At 39.5% G+C, this 14,347-nt stretch overlaps 1 long non-coding RNA gene across 1 annotated transcript; it reads right to left on the bottom strand.

Moving 5' to 3' along the window:
- Window positions 1–4,352: 4,352 nt before the first annotated feature.
- On the bottom strand, window positions 4,353–5,513 carry LOC131676414 (uncharacterized). Its single transcript, XR_009303176.1, has 4 exons — window positions 5,467–5,513; window positions 5,191–5,406; window positions 5,075–5,141; window positions 4,353–5,008 (listed from the first exon to the last, which is right to left on the bottom strand). It is a non-coding gene; the product is annotated as an uncharacterized LOC131676414 (long non-coding RNA).
- Window positions 5,514–14,347: the final 8,834 nt, after the last annotated feature.

Raw genomic sequence — 14,347 nt, 5'->3', positions numbered from 1 at the left:
GCTCTGTCAATTTTAACCATGCTGCAGAGCAGGGTTATTTTGCAAATATCATTCGAACTAAACTAAACTAAACTTTAACTAAACGTTGAAAATTTCGCCAAATAGTTCACAGTTAGGTGTTAGATTTCGCACCACTGGCTAACTACATAGAAAATCCAAAAGCAGCAACTCTTACATAGTCGAAAAGAGCAAAGATCTGGGAGCAGATCATTGATGATATATTTTGGAAAATAACTCATTAAAAAAGAAATTCAAAATGTATTTTAGATTGCATCACAGACAACAGACGTCCATCTTCAGCATTCAACTTGTATAAAAATCTAACGGTTTCGAAGGTAGTTGGGATATTCAAACCAGGTGCGCTACTGTTGTAGTTTTTTGTGGCTGAGTTCGACTGAATTGACAGCGGTTATTCCTCTACCCAGTATGAATTCCAGCTCAAATTCATGAACTGATAGAGTCGGAAGCGATTGTTTGCTTCGAGCAAGATTCCATACTGGATCCATTCAGGATTTCGAACCGGTTCCGGAATGGATTTGACGGATAGTTGGGATAAGTTGGTTTGGCGGCGCTAGTGTTTATCGTATATTAATTCAAATGTTTACACACGTTTTTTTAAATATTTTTGTTCGATCATGGATGTCTATTCTCTGTGGTTGCATGTTTTACATTGCAGGTATGAGAAAAACTAACTCTACATCCAAAAAAAGGTCAAACGAAATGGACCGGAAGATATGTGTTGGATGAACCTTTCTTTGGGGGAGTCTCTTAAGAAATAAATTATCCTTCGTCTCCCCTAACCCGGAGAAATTAACGTAAGATCCGGAGATCGCCTCCAAAAATCGGAGTCTCCGAGTCAAACCCGTAGGGTGGCAACCTTAAATTGACAGTGATACTCGACAGCCTCCAAAGTGAGATCACACATCCGCCCTCTTCCCCGTGAAGTGCACTACGTTCTCAAAATTCCAGCATTTTTGTGCTTCAGGCGGTGGCTTAAATATAGATAATGACACGACTGCCGGCAAGTTAAAATAAATTGAGCATCCAGATTCCAAGCTTTAGGCAGGGGCAGCTAGCCCCCGAAGCAGCCAGCAGTCATCTATCGACGGTGCAGTGACCGTAACGGCAGCAGGTACCGACCGACCGAGTGTCATCACCAATTCGGTGTGGCAGTTCATCAGCAACCGGAACTGCTCGCTCATCACGTAATATATTGGAAGTTCTTCCGTTCCGGTTTTTTGTTGCATTCTTTCTTCATTCTATCACCAGCTGGCATCATCTGTTGTACTTAGATCCTCCACTCGCTACTATGGGCCGACGATCAAGGAGGAACGTGCGGGTGTAAGAGAAACAATTTCAAGGCAAAGTTAACAGGTCATGTTTTGTGAGGCTGCTTTTTCCGCCCGGTGTGTTTGCTCCGAACACTTGTGCATGGCCGTTGGAATCGCAGCGAAAGGACTTTTTTTTGCTCTCGATTCCCGCCATCCCGCCCGAAAGAAAATCTGCAGTCGATTGGATGCTGGTTTGTGCATTTGACAGCTGTTGAATTGGGAGCGTGTAGAACCCGAGTCTCGCTCGAGTTGAATGGCGAGAAATGGGAAACAGTCGTGTATTACTTGAAATCCGTCCGGAGAAGGAAATTGCTCTGTAGCATTTTGCCACTTTTCGTTGCTTTCACAGCATTGTATAGTTTAGGCTATGGGCAACATGAACGACCGACATTCCAATACAAACAGCTACCAGCGCAACGAGAGCTGTGGAAGGAATTTCCACTCACGACACGGTTCAATCGGAACCTATGGCTCTCTATACATGCTATCGAAATTATTGCCACCAAAAGTGTCAACATTTCAGCGGGAAAATGTAATGGATTTTTTCTTCTCGGTTCTATTGATACCATTTCAGCAGCTGTTTCAATACGAGGCACTGCACTGTGGCCTGTGATCGATGATGGTAGTGTGTATTGGGAATGTCGATGATGTGGCGATAATTATAATAGACCTTTCTTGTCAGACCTAACCACTATTTTTCCTAATTTTTATCAAAAGAGTTCACATTTTTAAGAACAAATCCGTTAAAAATAGATTTGTAAAAGTTTTCCTGATTTTGTTATGATTTTTAAAAAATTCAAAAATGCAAGAATGTTGAATATTTTTTTCACCAATGCAAGAATGGTGGGACACGAAATATCCGTTTCGGCTGCACTGTTTAACATATTTCCGATTAAGTTATCGGCAACACTGCAAATTATGTGGTGAATCGCGGTATAACATCCATTAATGAATCCAAACAAACAGTGAATCTCAAACTGTCAAATTTTATAGAACATTGCATGAAAATGCTTAACCTCACTTTTTTGACAGTTTAGAGAGCTTGTTTACATGGACTTGGATGTTTCATTCGACCACAATGCGAACTTATTAAAACTCTAAAGAATAAACTGAGTAAACCAAAAAGCGGCGATTACCAGTTTTCACGAGGAGGCCATCACTTGCGGTTTTGGCGCTCAGTATTAATTTGCTGCTCAATCTCATGCAGAGGGTTGAATGTTTGGAAATCATCAGTATGATAAAAAATTATTTCACAATTGATTTGTAAATAATGCAAACATGGTCAGTAGATAGAATGCACGAAAGACTGAAAAACGGGAATAGATCTTCCTCGTCAGACCTGATCCCCCTTTTTCTTATTTTTTATCGATAGATTTCATATTTTAATAAACAAAGTCACAGAACATAGGTTGGCTGCGAATTCGACGATTTCATGATTCAAGTGACGTCAAACAATGGCCGTTCACCGTTGTCAATAATTACAAATCAAAGAACGAGGTCGAGTTTAATTTTATTCCCTCCCTATTTAAGGCAACTCAGCTTTTTCCATTTTTTCTGCATATAACCGGCAAACCGGCATTTCCCCACATAACAGTCACTGGTTGCCAGGATTAAACTTAAAACGTATTTTTTATTATAGAAGTTTTAAAAACTTTAGGATCATTAGCCTCTTCTTCGGGTTAGAAAAATCTCTCCCTATTGCGGGGCTTAGGAATCAAACCCAGTATAGCTGCGTACAAGGCAATCGATTTACAAACTACGCTAAGCCCGGCCCTATGTAATTATTTCTAATATGTACAGGTTACGTGATTGAATTCTTTGCTACCTTTATTTTCTGTTTGTGTTGTTTTCAGGCTGCTACCTAGTAAAATTCAGCCGGAAATGAACCGGAATTCTGGCTGCAGCCATGGTTCTAGTTAGTACACTGGCTCCAGTGACACAACATCCATGAATCCTTTGTCTCAGCCGGTATACTAACTAAAAACGGCCAGAATACCAGCTGAAATTTACTGGGTAGAGTTCTTCAGAGTAAATTGACAAAAATGTCATGTCAACCGAACTACAGAAATACTTTAACCTGTTGAAGGACAGTTCAAATTATATACACTGTGCTGGTCAAGAAAAAACAAACGCCAGCATATGAGGGATCACGAAGTATTTCTACAAAAAGTTTCAACATAGCTGGGTTCAAAGAGAATAGGGAAAGAGACGAAGAGTGAAAATCAGTCAAAACGGCAACACGCCCTTTATGATGATTTCAACACTAGAATTTTGGCAACCGCTTCTATAGGCAGCACTTTAAATGACTCCTATTATATTTTGAAAACAAACCGTATGTCGATCGATGGATTTGTTTATCAAACGATGTGCATTTCGAAACAAAGAGATGAAATAATTCTAAAGCTTATTTTTACTCATACATATACTCTAGAATGCACCTTACAATCACGATTGAACTAAATTCTGATGAAAATTCAAATTTCTTTTTTGATAGAAGTACAATACTTATCTCCTCCAACTCAGGCATGAGTAATGTTTATTTACATTGCACGATTGGTCTGCTCAATAAGGTATTTTTGGCTTCACACTATTCGTCTCTTTCCCTATTCTCTTTGGCTGGGTTATGTGACAAGAAATCATCAAAATGAAGCAATGTTGCTATATATTCGTATTGGTTCCCTTGGGAATTAGAAACAAAAATATTAAAGGGAATAGTCTTTACTGATTAGAAGTAAACGGATTAATTGGACCACATTCACTGAGTTTTTAAAAGGATATCTACATACAACAGGCTTTCTTTCAACATTGATAATGAACAATAATTGATTAAGTTTTGCACACAGTGTTTCAGTTCCAATTCTATTTTGAAATTTCTATAAAAAATAAAACGCTGCTGAACATACTCTAGCTCAGTCAATTTGAACGAGCTGCAATGGACGTCGGGACTAGAGCACTCTAGTTAGAGTGTGGCCAAGAGGCCATGACGTATCCAAACGAACATGGAATTTGGCGTATACACAATAGAAATGTCAAATTTCATGTTCGTTTGGATACGTCATGGCCTCTTGGCCACAGTCTAACTAGAGTGCTCTAGTCGGGATTCCCCTGCTGGTGGGGAAGAGACATGATTACTTCATAAAACCACATTTGGTCACTAGGTTTCAAGACACTACAGCCCTGTCAGCTGCCGCTTCCTTTTGCGTCTTGGTTTTGTTTTCTTGCTGGTGCAGCGCAATATGTTCACTTTGTAGGAACCCTTTTCCGCAGGTTGCGCACAGATTAACGTACAAATAAATCTGTTTGTGTTGATTCATTTCGCTACATCTTGAGTATTTCTTGCCGCAAAAATCCCACCTGTATGCAGGGATGCCACTTTGAAATGTTTCAAAAAAATCTTTCAAAAAAAAACCTGTCACAAACGTCGCACTTGTGCGGCTTTTCGGTGCTATGAGTGCGTTGTTCGTGAAGTACCAGGTCTCTTTATTCGAAGGAATAATTTACCGCATATATTACGCTTGTGCGTTCGTTCGCCGCTGTGAAGATTTTTGTGATAGATAAGACCCTCGCGCTGGGAATACCGTTTATCACATTCGAACGGTTTATTGCCTGTGTGAGTGTAAGATCCTCTCCCATCAAATATCGCTTACCACATATGTCACATATGGTTTTGTTGGCCACTGTGGGTGCGCATTGATTACTAAGCAGATCTTTTTCGTGAATCCTTTATCACAAAATTCACTTACGTGCAGACGGACCTCGAGAGCCGAGATGGCATCTTGATAGCTATTGTATGACTCACTTACGGTGCAACTACAAACATAGATATTAAATCATTTACTTGTTATAATTTGGAACTAACCTTTCGGGACTATTCGGCTGCTGCAGGGATTTTCATTTCTTATTTGTGTGGTTTAAACTAGCGGGCGGTTTTTCCTCGAAATTAGAAATGTTTTTTTTCTGACACTTCTTGGGACTTGTCTACATTATGATCTTGGCCGAACCTGTCTCGATCGTTACTTAGTGTCTTCCCACGATGAGAAATCGTTCTTGTGTGATTTTTAATTTCACGCTTTCACTGAAAGGTAAAAAATTAAGCCAAACCCAACAATTTGTTGGTAAATTAAATCATTTATACCTGCAAATCGCGTGCGATGCGCGAACTGCGAGCTGTTTGCTTCAGGGGTGCCAGGTAGTATTTTAAGAAATCTGTGCGCAGCATATGTAAAAATCTGTGCAAATCTGTGTTAAGGGAAAGTTAAAACTTGTCTCAAAAGTCGTGACCTTTTTTTATGGTTTTCCACGAGGTCAAAAATTGAGCAAATTTGTGCATTATAACAGAAAACTGTGAAAATAGGAGCAGTTTTCAAAATCTGTGCAGCACATTAAAAATCTGTGAACTTTGATTAATCTGTGCATCTGGCGTCCCTGTATGTACGATTAGCACTGTCAGTGATGAATGATGCCCGATGTTTTGACAGTGTTGAATGAATTATTAGTATCGCGGATGCCGGATCAATTGATGCAATAGCATGGAGTATAAATACGAAAAGTCTGCAAACTTCTGCAAGATACTTGAGGGAGTAAAGTAGTGCGATTTATTTTAAATAATCCAAAATGTTAAATACTTGTTTAAATTTAATGAGAAAGGCTTTGTATTACGAAATATCTGAAGTCTGCAAAAAATCTGCAGCGTGATTGAAAAAATCTGCAGATTTGCTGATTAATTTGGAGATCTGGCATCTTTTTTTAATTCACCACTTGAAATTCATCCAAATGGTGTAAAAATATGGGGGAATGAGGCAAGATAGATCATCAGCATATGGGGTGAAATGAGCAGTTTGCAGATTTTTTGATTTTTTCAATAGTTAGAGGTACTTAAACATCGCGACAATATGAAATTTCGACTCAGGGATAAAAAAGGAAGCATTTTGGCAAATAAAATTTTTTGACAAGAAACCTCTATTGCATTTTTTCTTAAATTTCGTTTTAAACGTTGCACAAAACTTTAGTGATTTGGATTACTGTATTTATAATTAACAATTCTTTTTATTTTGATTATAGAGGTTTTAACCTTAGGGTCATTCGCCTCTTTTCGGATTAGAGAAATATGTTTTGGAAAAATTTCTAACCCTATGTGCGGGATTGGGAATCGAACCCAGGTGAGCTGCGTACAAGGCAATCGATTTACCAACTACGCTATGCCCGTCCCCTAGTTAACAATAGAGGTGCGCGCCGCGCCGCCGCCGCACGAGGCCGTCTATTGCAGGTAAAAATAGTAAGCACGCCGCACAGTGGCTGGAGGCTGGCCAAAACCTCAAAAATTTATTTTTGAAATATTTATATTTTATAGTTTTCCTAAATTTCTCATATATTGAACGATGTATATTCAAAATTTTATGATTATTGGAGAAGAACACGATTTTTAACATCAGTTTAAACGTAGGAAAGTCCGGACTTTTTAATGATTTTCATTTCCAAAACCACAATTGCTCTATTCACTTCAAGTGCATGTTGCTCTTTTGATTTTGGTCCGATTTTAGCACAACTAGTTTCATTGTGTAGAGGAATGAAAGCGGAAGGTTAGCGATTAAAATACATTCGGTAAATTTTTGTTTAAATATGTTTGAGGTGGTCAGATCAAAAATACTTTTTTCGCTAATGTATTCTGTACAAATTTCGAAATCATTTCGGAACGGTCACATAGTATACATTCTATGGAAAATAACCTCTACTTTTCAAATATCATGGTCTCGTTCTGCGCCTAGGTGCGCAAAAAGGTTTAAGGAGATTTTGAAGCTTTGTTGCTGATATGGAGGCGCATGGTGTTTTGTGTAAAATAGTAAGACAATCTACAGTAAACCAACACGTTATAGGATGGATTTAAAGTAGTGTTCTTCATTTTCTATGATATTGCTGGCATTGGTGAACAGCAACGGAAAATCTATCATGAAAACGGGATCATAGTTATAAGAAAGGTTCAATGACACTGTATGGAAAAATGCATTTAATATTTTACGACTTTTGACATCAAAAATGAGCTCAGCACCTCAAAATTAGCTTAAATTGTGATTTTCAGCCAAATTAGGTACCATTTGAGGTTTTGTCCGACTTTTGTTTGAAGATCCGCCACTGTGCGCCGGCATACGGCCGTCGATTTTTACCTGGAATCGGCGACGCGGCGCACATCTCCAGTTAACAATTGCGCACTACATTTGAATTGGTTTAGAGAAAATCCTCTTTTGATCAACAGTTAGCAACAGTCGCGCGAGTGTACGAATTTTCCCATGCCTGACTGTAATCAATGCCTAAGTCATTCTGGAAGCATGTGAATAAGCAGCGAATCCGGGTAACGAGGTCGAGCATAGCGTAGTTCATAAATCGATTGCTTTGTATGTAGTTCACCTGGGTTCGATTCCCAACCCCGCACATAGGGTTAGGGATTTTTCCACAAGAGATTTCTCTAACCCGCAAAGAGGCGAATGAGGTTAAAACCTTTATAATCACAATATAAAAATATCCGGGTTACCCTCTTGAATTTCATTAAATGGAGTTTTAGGCACCGAGACATAGTAAATTTGCCAAGCAAAGCAACTCCAAATCAGCATTAAGGACTATCTATCTGCAGCTTTTCTCGTTACATCCGGTTTCCCGCATGGAAGTCACTTCGGCCCCGTAATATTTCTACTCTATTTTAATGACTTCAATTTCACACTACAAGGATCACGGCTATACATCGCCGACGCTATGAAGATTTTTCGACAGATACTGCATTCCACCGATACTGAATTTCTTCAATGTGAACTGGACAGCATCAGTCCGTGGTGTGATCTAAACAGAATGTTTCTAAATCCGAGAAAATGCTCAATCGTCACGTTTGCACGGAAACGTCATTCGATCCAGTTCAATTGCCGTCACGTGAAGTATCTTGGAGTCATCTTGGATTCGGCACCAACATTCAGATCACATACTCCATATATTGAGGACAAGAAGGCATCACGACAGTTAGGGTTCATCATCCGAATAGCAAAAAAAAACTTTAGGAACGTACACTGTCTGAAATGGCTTTATTACGTGTTGGTCCGCGCAACGTTAGAATATTGTTATACTGGTTGGAATCCATACTCCCAGAACGGGATGGACAGAATCGTGGCGCACCAATGCCGTTTCATACGCTTTACCCTTCGACCTCTCCCTTGGCGAAATATATTCCAACTGCCGAGCTACGAAAACCGTTACCAGTTAATACACCTCGGTACATTCAGCATCCGGAGGGACTGCTCTCGAGCCCTATTCGTCTCGGACTTACTCTCTCCAAAGTGGATTGCTCTACAATTCTAGAACGCCTGAATCTTCAAGCCCGCATTCGAGTACTACTACGTACTAACTCTCTTCTGCGACTATCTTTCAGGAGAACCAACTATGGTCGTCACATTGCTGTTACTGTACTTCAGCGAGTTTTCAATAGTGTTGCCACAGGATTCGATTCCCACTGGACTAGAAATATGATTAAAATTAAGTTTTTGTCTATCCTTCAATGTAACTAGGCTAAGAACCACTATTGGGGCCAAGGGGTCTATTGGTGTTGATACAACAAATAAACTAGCTGAATTATTGAAAACAATGAAATATTGGAACTCCCATTTCATCAGTAAACTTTCTTAGAGTAAGTTATTTGTCAATCCTTTCAATCGGACTTACCATTCGAATGACAAAATTCGTCCCACAACCGAGGTCACACCTCTACCCTTAAATAGGTAAATCAAATCGAAAAAATCTGCCAGCCCTACAGCGCGTACACCAAGGTTTTTTGCGCGGTTTTTTTACGAGGTTTTTTTTACGCAGATTTTCCAATTAACGCGGTTTTCTTTTACGCGGATTTTCCAATTAACGCGGTTTTTGCAAAAAAATATTCCAAGTCCTTTTGAATGCAAAAGACAGACTTTTGAATGCAAAAGACTTAGAAGATTTTCGGAAAGATGGAAGAGACGGGTCAGGAAGATTCTTTATGGCCCGCACCCCAACAATATGGGTATTTTCGGAATGGTCTTGAAGAGTAGGTGCCAGAAATTGATGTTTGATGCCATTTTGAAATCAAAGATGGTGACTTCCGGTTTTGCTAAATTCTCTATAACTCAATCAATATGAGTATTTTCGGAATGAACTTGAAGAGTAGGTACTAGAAATTGATTTTTGACGCCATTTTGAAATCAAAAATGGCGAATTCCGGTTTAGCGAAATTCGCTATAATCCAATTAATATGGGTATTTTCGGAATGGTATTGACAAGTAGGTGCTAGAAATTTATGTTTGGCGCCATTTTGAATTTCCGATTTTGCGAAATTCGCTATAACTCAATCAATATGGGTATTTTCGGAATGGTCTTGACGAGTAGTAGACAAAGATCGATGTTTGACGCCATTTTGAATTCCAAGATGGCGACTTCCCACATTTAGCCACATTCACTATAAACCAGTCAATATGAGTGTTTGTGGAATGATCTTAACGAGCAGGTTCCAAAAATTGATTTTTGTCGCCATTTTTAAATCCAAGATGACGATTTCCGATTTCGCGAAATTTGCTATAACCCAATCAATATTGGTATTTTTGGAAGTTGAAGTTGTAGTACAAATAGTTTAAATTAAACAGTTGAATTTACTTAAATTTAAGCAATATGTTTAATTTGAATAAATGCAAACCCCCAACTCACATCACATACGTCTCTTTCTTCTCTCTCTTCCATTCTTACCGCACTTTCCTGGATGAACACATAAAAATATTTTGCATTTTGCTGGTTTATGATTAGATCTATATTTGAGGGTGATTTAGATGATTGCCCAAATTTTTCATGCGGGAATTTCGGTAAACCGGAAGTCGTCATCTAGAATTTTAAAATGACGTCAAACATCGACGTTTGTCTGCTACTCGTCAAAACCATTCCGAAAATACTCATGTTGATTGAGTTGGAGAGAATCTCGCGAAACCGGAAGCCGCCATTTGGGATTATAAAATGGCGCCAAAAATCAATTTTCATGGAAAACCTGGCACCTACTCGTCAAGACCATTCCGAAAATACTCATATTGTTGGGGTGCGGGCCATAAGGAATCTTCCAGACCCGTCTCTTCCATCTTTCCGAAAATCTTTTAAGTCTTTTGCATTCAAAAGGAATTATTTTTGCAGAGAATATTTTTTGCAAAAACCGTGTTAATTGCGAAATCCGCGCGAAAAAAGTCTTTTGCTGAGTTTTTTTTGCGCGGATTTTAGAATTAACGCGTTTTTTACGCGGATTTTCCAATGAACGCGTTTTTTTATGCGGATTTTCCAATTAACGCGGTTTTTTACGCAGTTTTTTTACGCGGTACGTATCCCCCGCGTAAAAAAAACCTGGGTGTAGTTTGCTTTGTCTGATTTCCTTAAAGAGTGTATATTCAAAACAAAACTATGACAAAATTGATGGTGATATAGATGAGTATTGATATCAACGCGTAGTTATTCAAACATTTTTGTAAAATCATAAAAAAAACTTGACACATTTAGGTCACGACCACAGTAATTATTTGAATATAACTTTTTGCATTCTTTTCACATGAACTAGTTTTGTATAAACACAAATAGTTTCATGTATTCAAAGTTTATCATGCTGGATTTCCGGAGTTTAGTCGCGATTTTTGGAGACGATTCGTTCTACGAAATCGCGAATTTTTTATGAATTGTGACCTATTAAGGTAACAATTTAGCACTGGGTGGAAATATACCTAATTTTGTGTATAAACTCTGTAGAGTGTACTTGTTTTTCGACATATGAGGGCATGTTCAGGAGTGTTTTATTTTGAATAGGAGTTTTAAAGTAGAACTGGAACTGAAACATTCAGATCCCCAGCAGAGCGTTTTGTTTTATAATTTCGAACAGTTTTGTTTCAAAATTTAAAACTGTTATACGCCTCCGTACTATCTGTTGCTGATTTTAAAACCCGTTTAGAACTGTGTTTTAAATGCATGCAAAGTTTTCAGCACAGACACTTAGACCCGATAGACTGGGGAAAAATAAATTTGAATGCAGTAACGCTGAAGGAATGGCGAGACATGAATTTTAAACTGAATAGAACATCTGCTAAAACTGCTGCTGGGGACAGCAAGTTCTAGTTTTAAAATTTTCAGTTTTATATAATAGAACTGTCAAAATTATGAATCTAGAACTGAAACACTCCTGAACATGCTCTGAACATGCCCTCCCTGTCAAAAAAATGCGGACGAACACGGTCAGGTGATTTAAAAAGTTTGACGTTTGACTCAACTCGCCTGTGCTAATTGCCCCAAGGAACAAATGCAATTTGCGAATGCGATTTAAAGGCAATTTCAATACTTAGACAAATTTTCTGGCGGCTGAAATGGACTTGGTTGTTTTTTGCGTTTTTCAAACATGGCGGTTTTTTTAACAATTGGCGTGTTCTCGCTTATTTTGTTTGTCTAGCGCACTTAATTTAGCCAACGAATGTGGGAAATTGTGGAATCGTGTGTAAGTATAGTGGAACAAGATCTCTGACCCAGAGTCTTAATGAACGTCAGATTGTGGTAAGTTTTGGAGTACAATACCAATTTCACCATTGATTCTTCCTATAATTTGGTGGTGATTACTTAGTATACTGGTAAGTATATGTGAGTAGATAATGAATCCGAAAATAAGTATTATTTTTAATTTTCGTATTAGGCAATTAAGGGCGATTTAATGGCGCGTTCCCTGGGCGATTTAGGGGCGATTTAAGGGCCGGTTGGGCGGCAAAAAAATGACGGCGGCAAATCGTCCAAATGTTGCATTTGAAATAGCCCCCTAATTGCTAGCAAATTGAAGGGCAATTAGCGTATCCGAGTTGGCAAATAGTCCCCCGTTAGCCAGCAACTTGCCCTTTTTGAACTCATCACTGTTCCATATGATCGTTTAAATTTTGCGTAGAATTTTGTTTATATTTTTGTTCATGTATGATTTTGTTTGTTAGTGGTAATTTATGTTGTATAATTGTACATAAATAACATAAGGTTTAGGTAAGTCACCGCTCTACTCTTGCAAAAATGCGTGTGCCTTGGTTATGCTGCTCATCGATGACAGCTATGCGACAAGGCGGTTTGTGTTTGTTTTTGGTTGTAGTGCAAGGCGGCCATCGTAGCTGAGACAGAAGCGCTGGTGGTTGAGTGGTAAGCGTAAATGCCACTCACTCCAGTTAGTCTAAGTTTGATCCCAGCCGAGCTCGTTGAAATTTTTCTAAGGCGAAAAAAAATCTGTTCTCGTGCCTTCTGAAGGGAATTCGAGTTGGTGGGTCGATATCTAGTCCAGATAGCGGGAGTGTCACCTCTCTGGCGTCGGTGTCTAGCTTCGTAGCGGAAATAGGCCGACGGAAAATAACTAAAACAAGAAGTAGCAGAAGTAATTGAGACAGAAAGTAACGGATCACGGTTTAAAACAGACATCTGAAAATAGTGTTTTTTGGGGACAGTGAAGAGCGCGCGTGCGACCGTAAATACCAGTCTAAAAGTGCCGGCCTGTGGTCCGGGTACTCAAAAAAACAATGGTACTGAAACGCCGTAGTCGGACGGCTATGTACCAAGGAACTTTCGCTTCCCAACTAATTCTTAGTAACCACCCCTCTCGCTGTAAACGATAAGCCGAAGGAGCCTTGCCAGTTAACAGAGCAGAGGAGAGGAAAGCAGGTAGGACAACGGCTCTGCCTGAGAAGAACACTGGGGTATCTTCCGCGATGCTTTCCGGGGAGCAAGCGAACCTGGCGATATTTCGTCACCATCGCTAGGGAGGTTCCAACAAAGGAGCTAAGCTCACCTCCCAGGGTAAATGTAAAGGATCGCTGTCGTAGCAGTGAACTACAACCTGCATTCGCAGCAGGGAGAACGTGGCTGTTGGGAATCTCGGCCGGTCGGAAGCGGTAAGAAATCGCGCCACCAACAGTATAATCGAGGTGTGCAGTTTGTTTACGAGAATCTTAAATGCAGGTAGAAGTATCTAGGCCGCCCTGACAAATAGGGTAGCTGGGCAAGCAAGAACCCAAGTAATCGGGTAACCCCTTTATACAGAATTTATGAACAGCCTTTTCCCCGTGTATATGCGGCACAGAGTCAATCAATAAATTTGAAAGTCGGTGCAACAAAAGAATAAATTTTTAAACTTGTTCTGTTCACTTATAAGATTTATACTATCAGAAGAAACTGTAAGCGTTTGCATTGGCGATGTACTATCGTAATTGATTCGCATCTTTTGGAATAACTTTCATGAAGGTAGTATAAGGCATCCTTCTAGGCAAAGAAATTGCTTCTTATTCAGTTTGCTTATTCAAGAAGCTACATAGCCACAAAAGTTTTGACAGCGCTACTAAATGAAATACTTTCATAAAATGCGATATTGAATCGACCTGAATAGAGGCACACATTTTTGTGGTTATGTTCAATTTAATCCCACTTTACGGCTAGCCCATGGGTTACCGCAGTGGAATTGGATTCCATGATTTATGGATAGACGTCTCCACTTTCCCATCCTCCGACTCATGTACATCATTCGGAACATGAAAAAAAATCTATTGGTCCATCCAGGTAACAACAAAAAATACCGCCCAGAATAATGATACTTTTCCGTCACCCCAAAATGGGGGAAAAAGTTGCCTAGTCTGTCTTGATAGGCCCATTCAGACCGGTTCTGTAGATCTCGAGAACACTGGCAAAAGGTAACTTCATTACGGTCGTAAGACACCGCAGGGGTTCTCCTTTTTCCTAATCTCATGTTGTTCAGAGAGCCCCACATCCGCTACCGCAGCCACCAAATTCATATCGTACCGGAAATTTATGCTACCGCCTCCTCCTCCTCCATGGAAGCTGGTGGAATGTTATTATTGGTACAAATTATGGCTCTTTTCTTGCCTCCGATCAAAACGGACGGTAATTGAAGGGAGAAATGTTTTTCGTCTTTGTCACCGACGAAGATCACATTTATTGTGCACAGGCTCGAACTAGCCGCAGGA

This window comes from Topomyia yanbarensis, chromosome 1 (assembly GCF_030247195.1).
Source record: "Topomyia yanbarensis strain Yona2022 chromosome 1, ASM3024719v1, whole genome shotgun sequence".
Lineage (NCBI taxonomy): Eukaryota > Metazoa > Arthropoda > Insecta > Diptera > Culicidae > Topomyia > Topomyia yanbarensis.
This window is presented reverse-complemented; position numbering and strand designations above follow the sequence as displayed.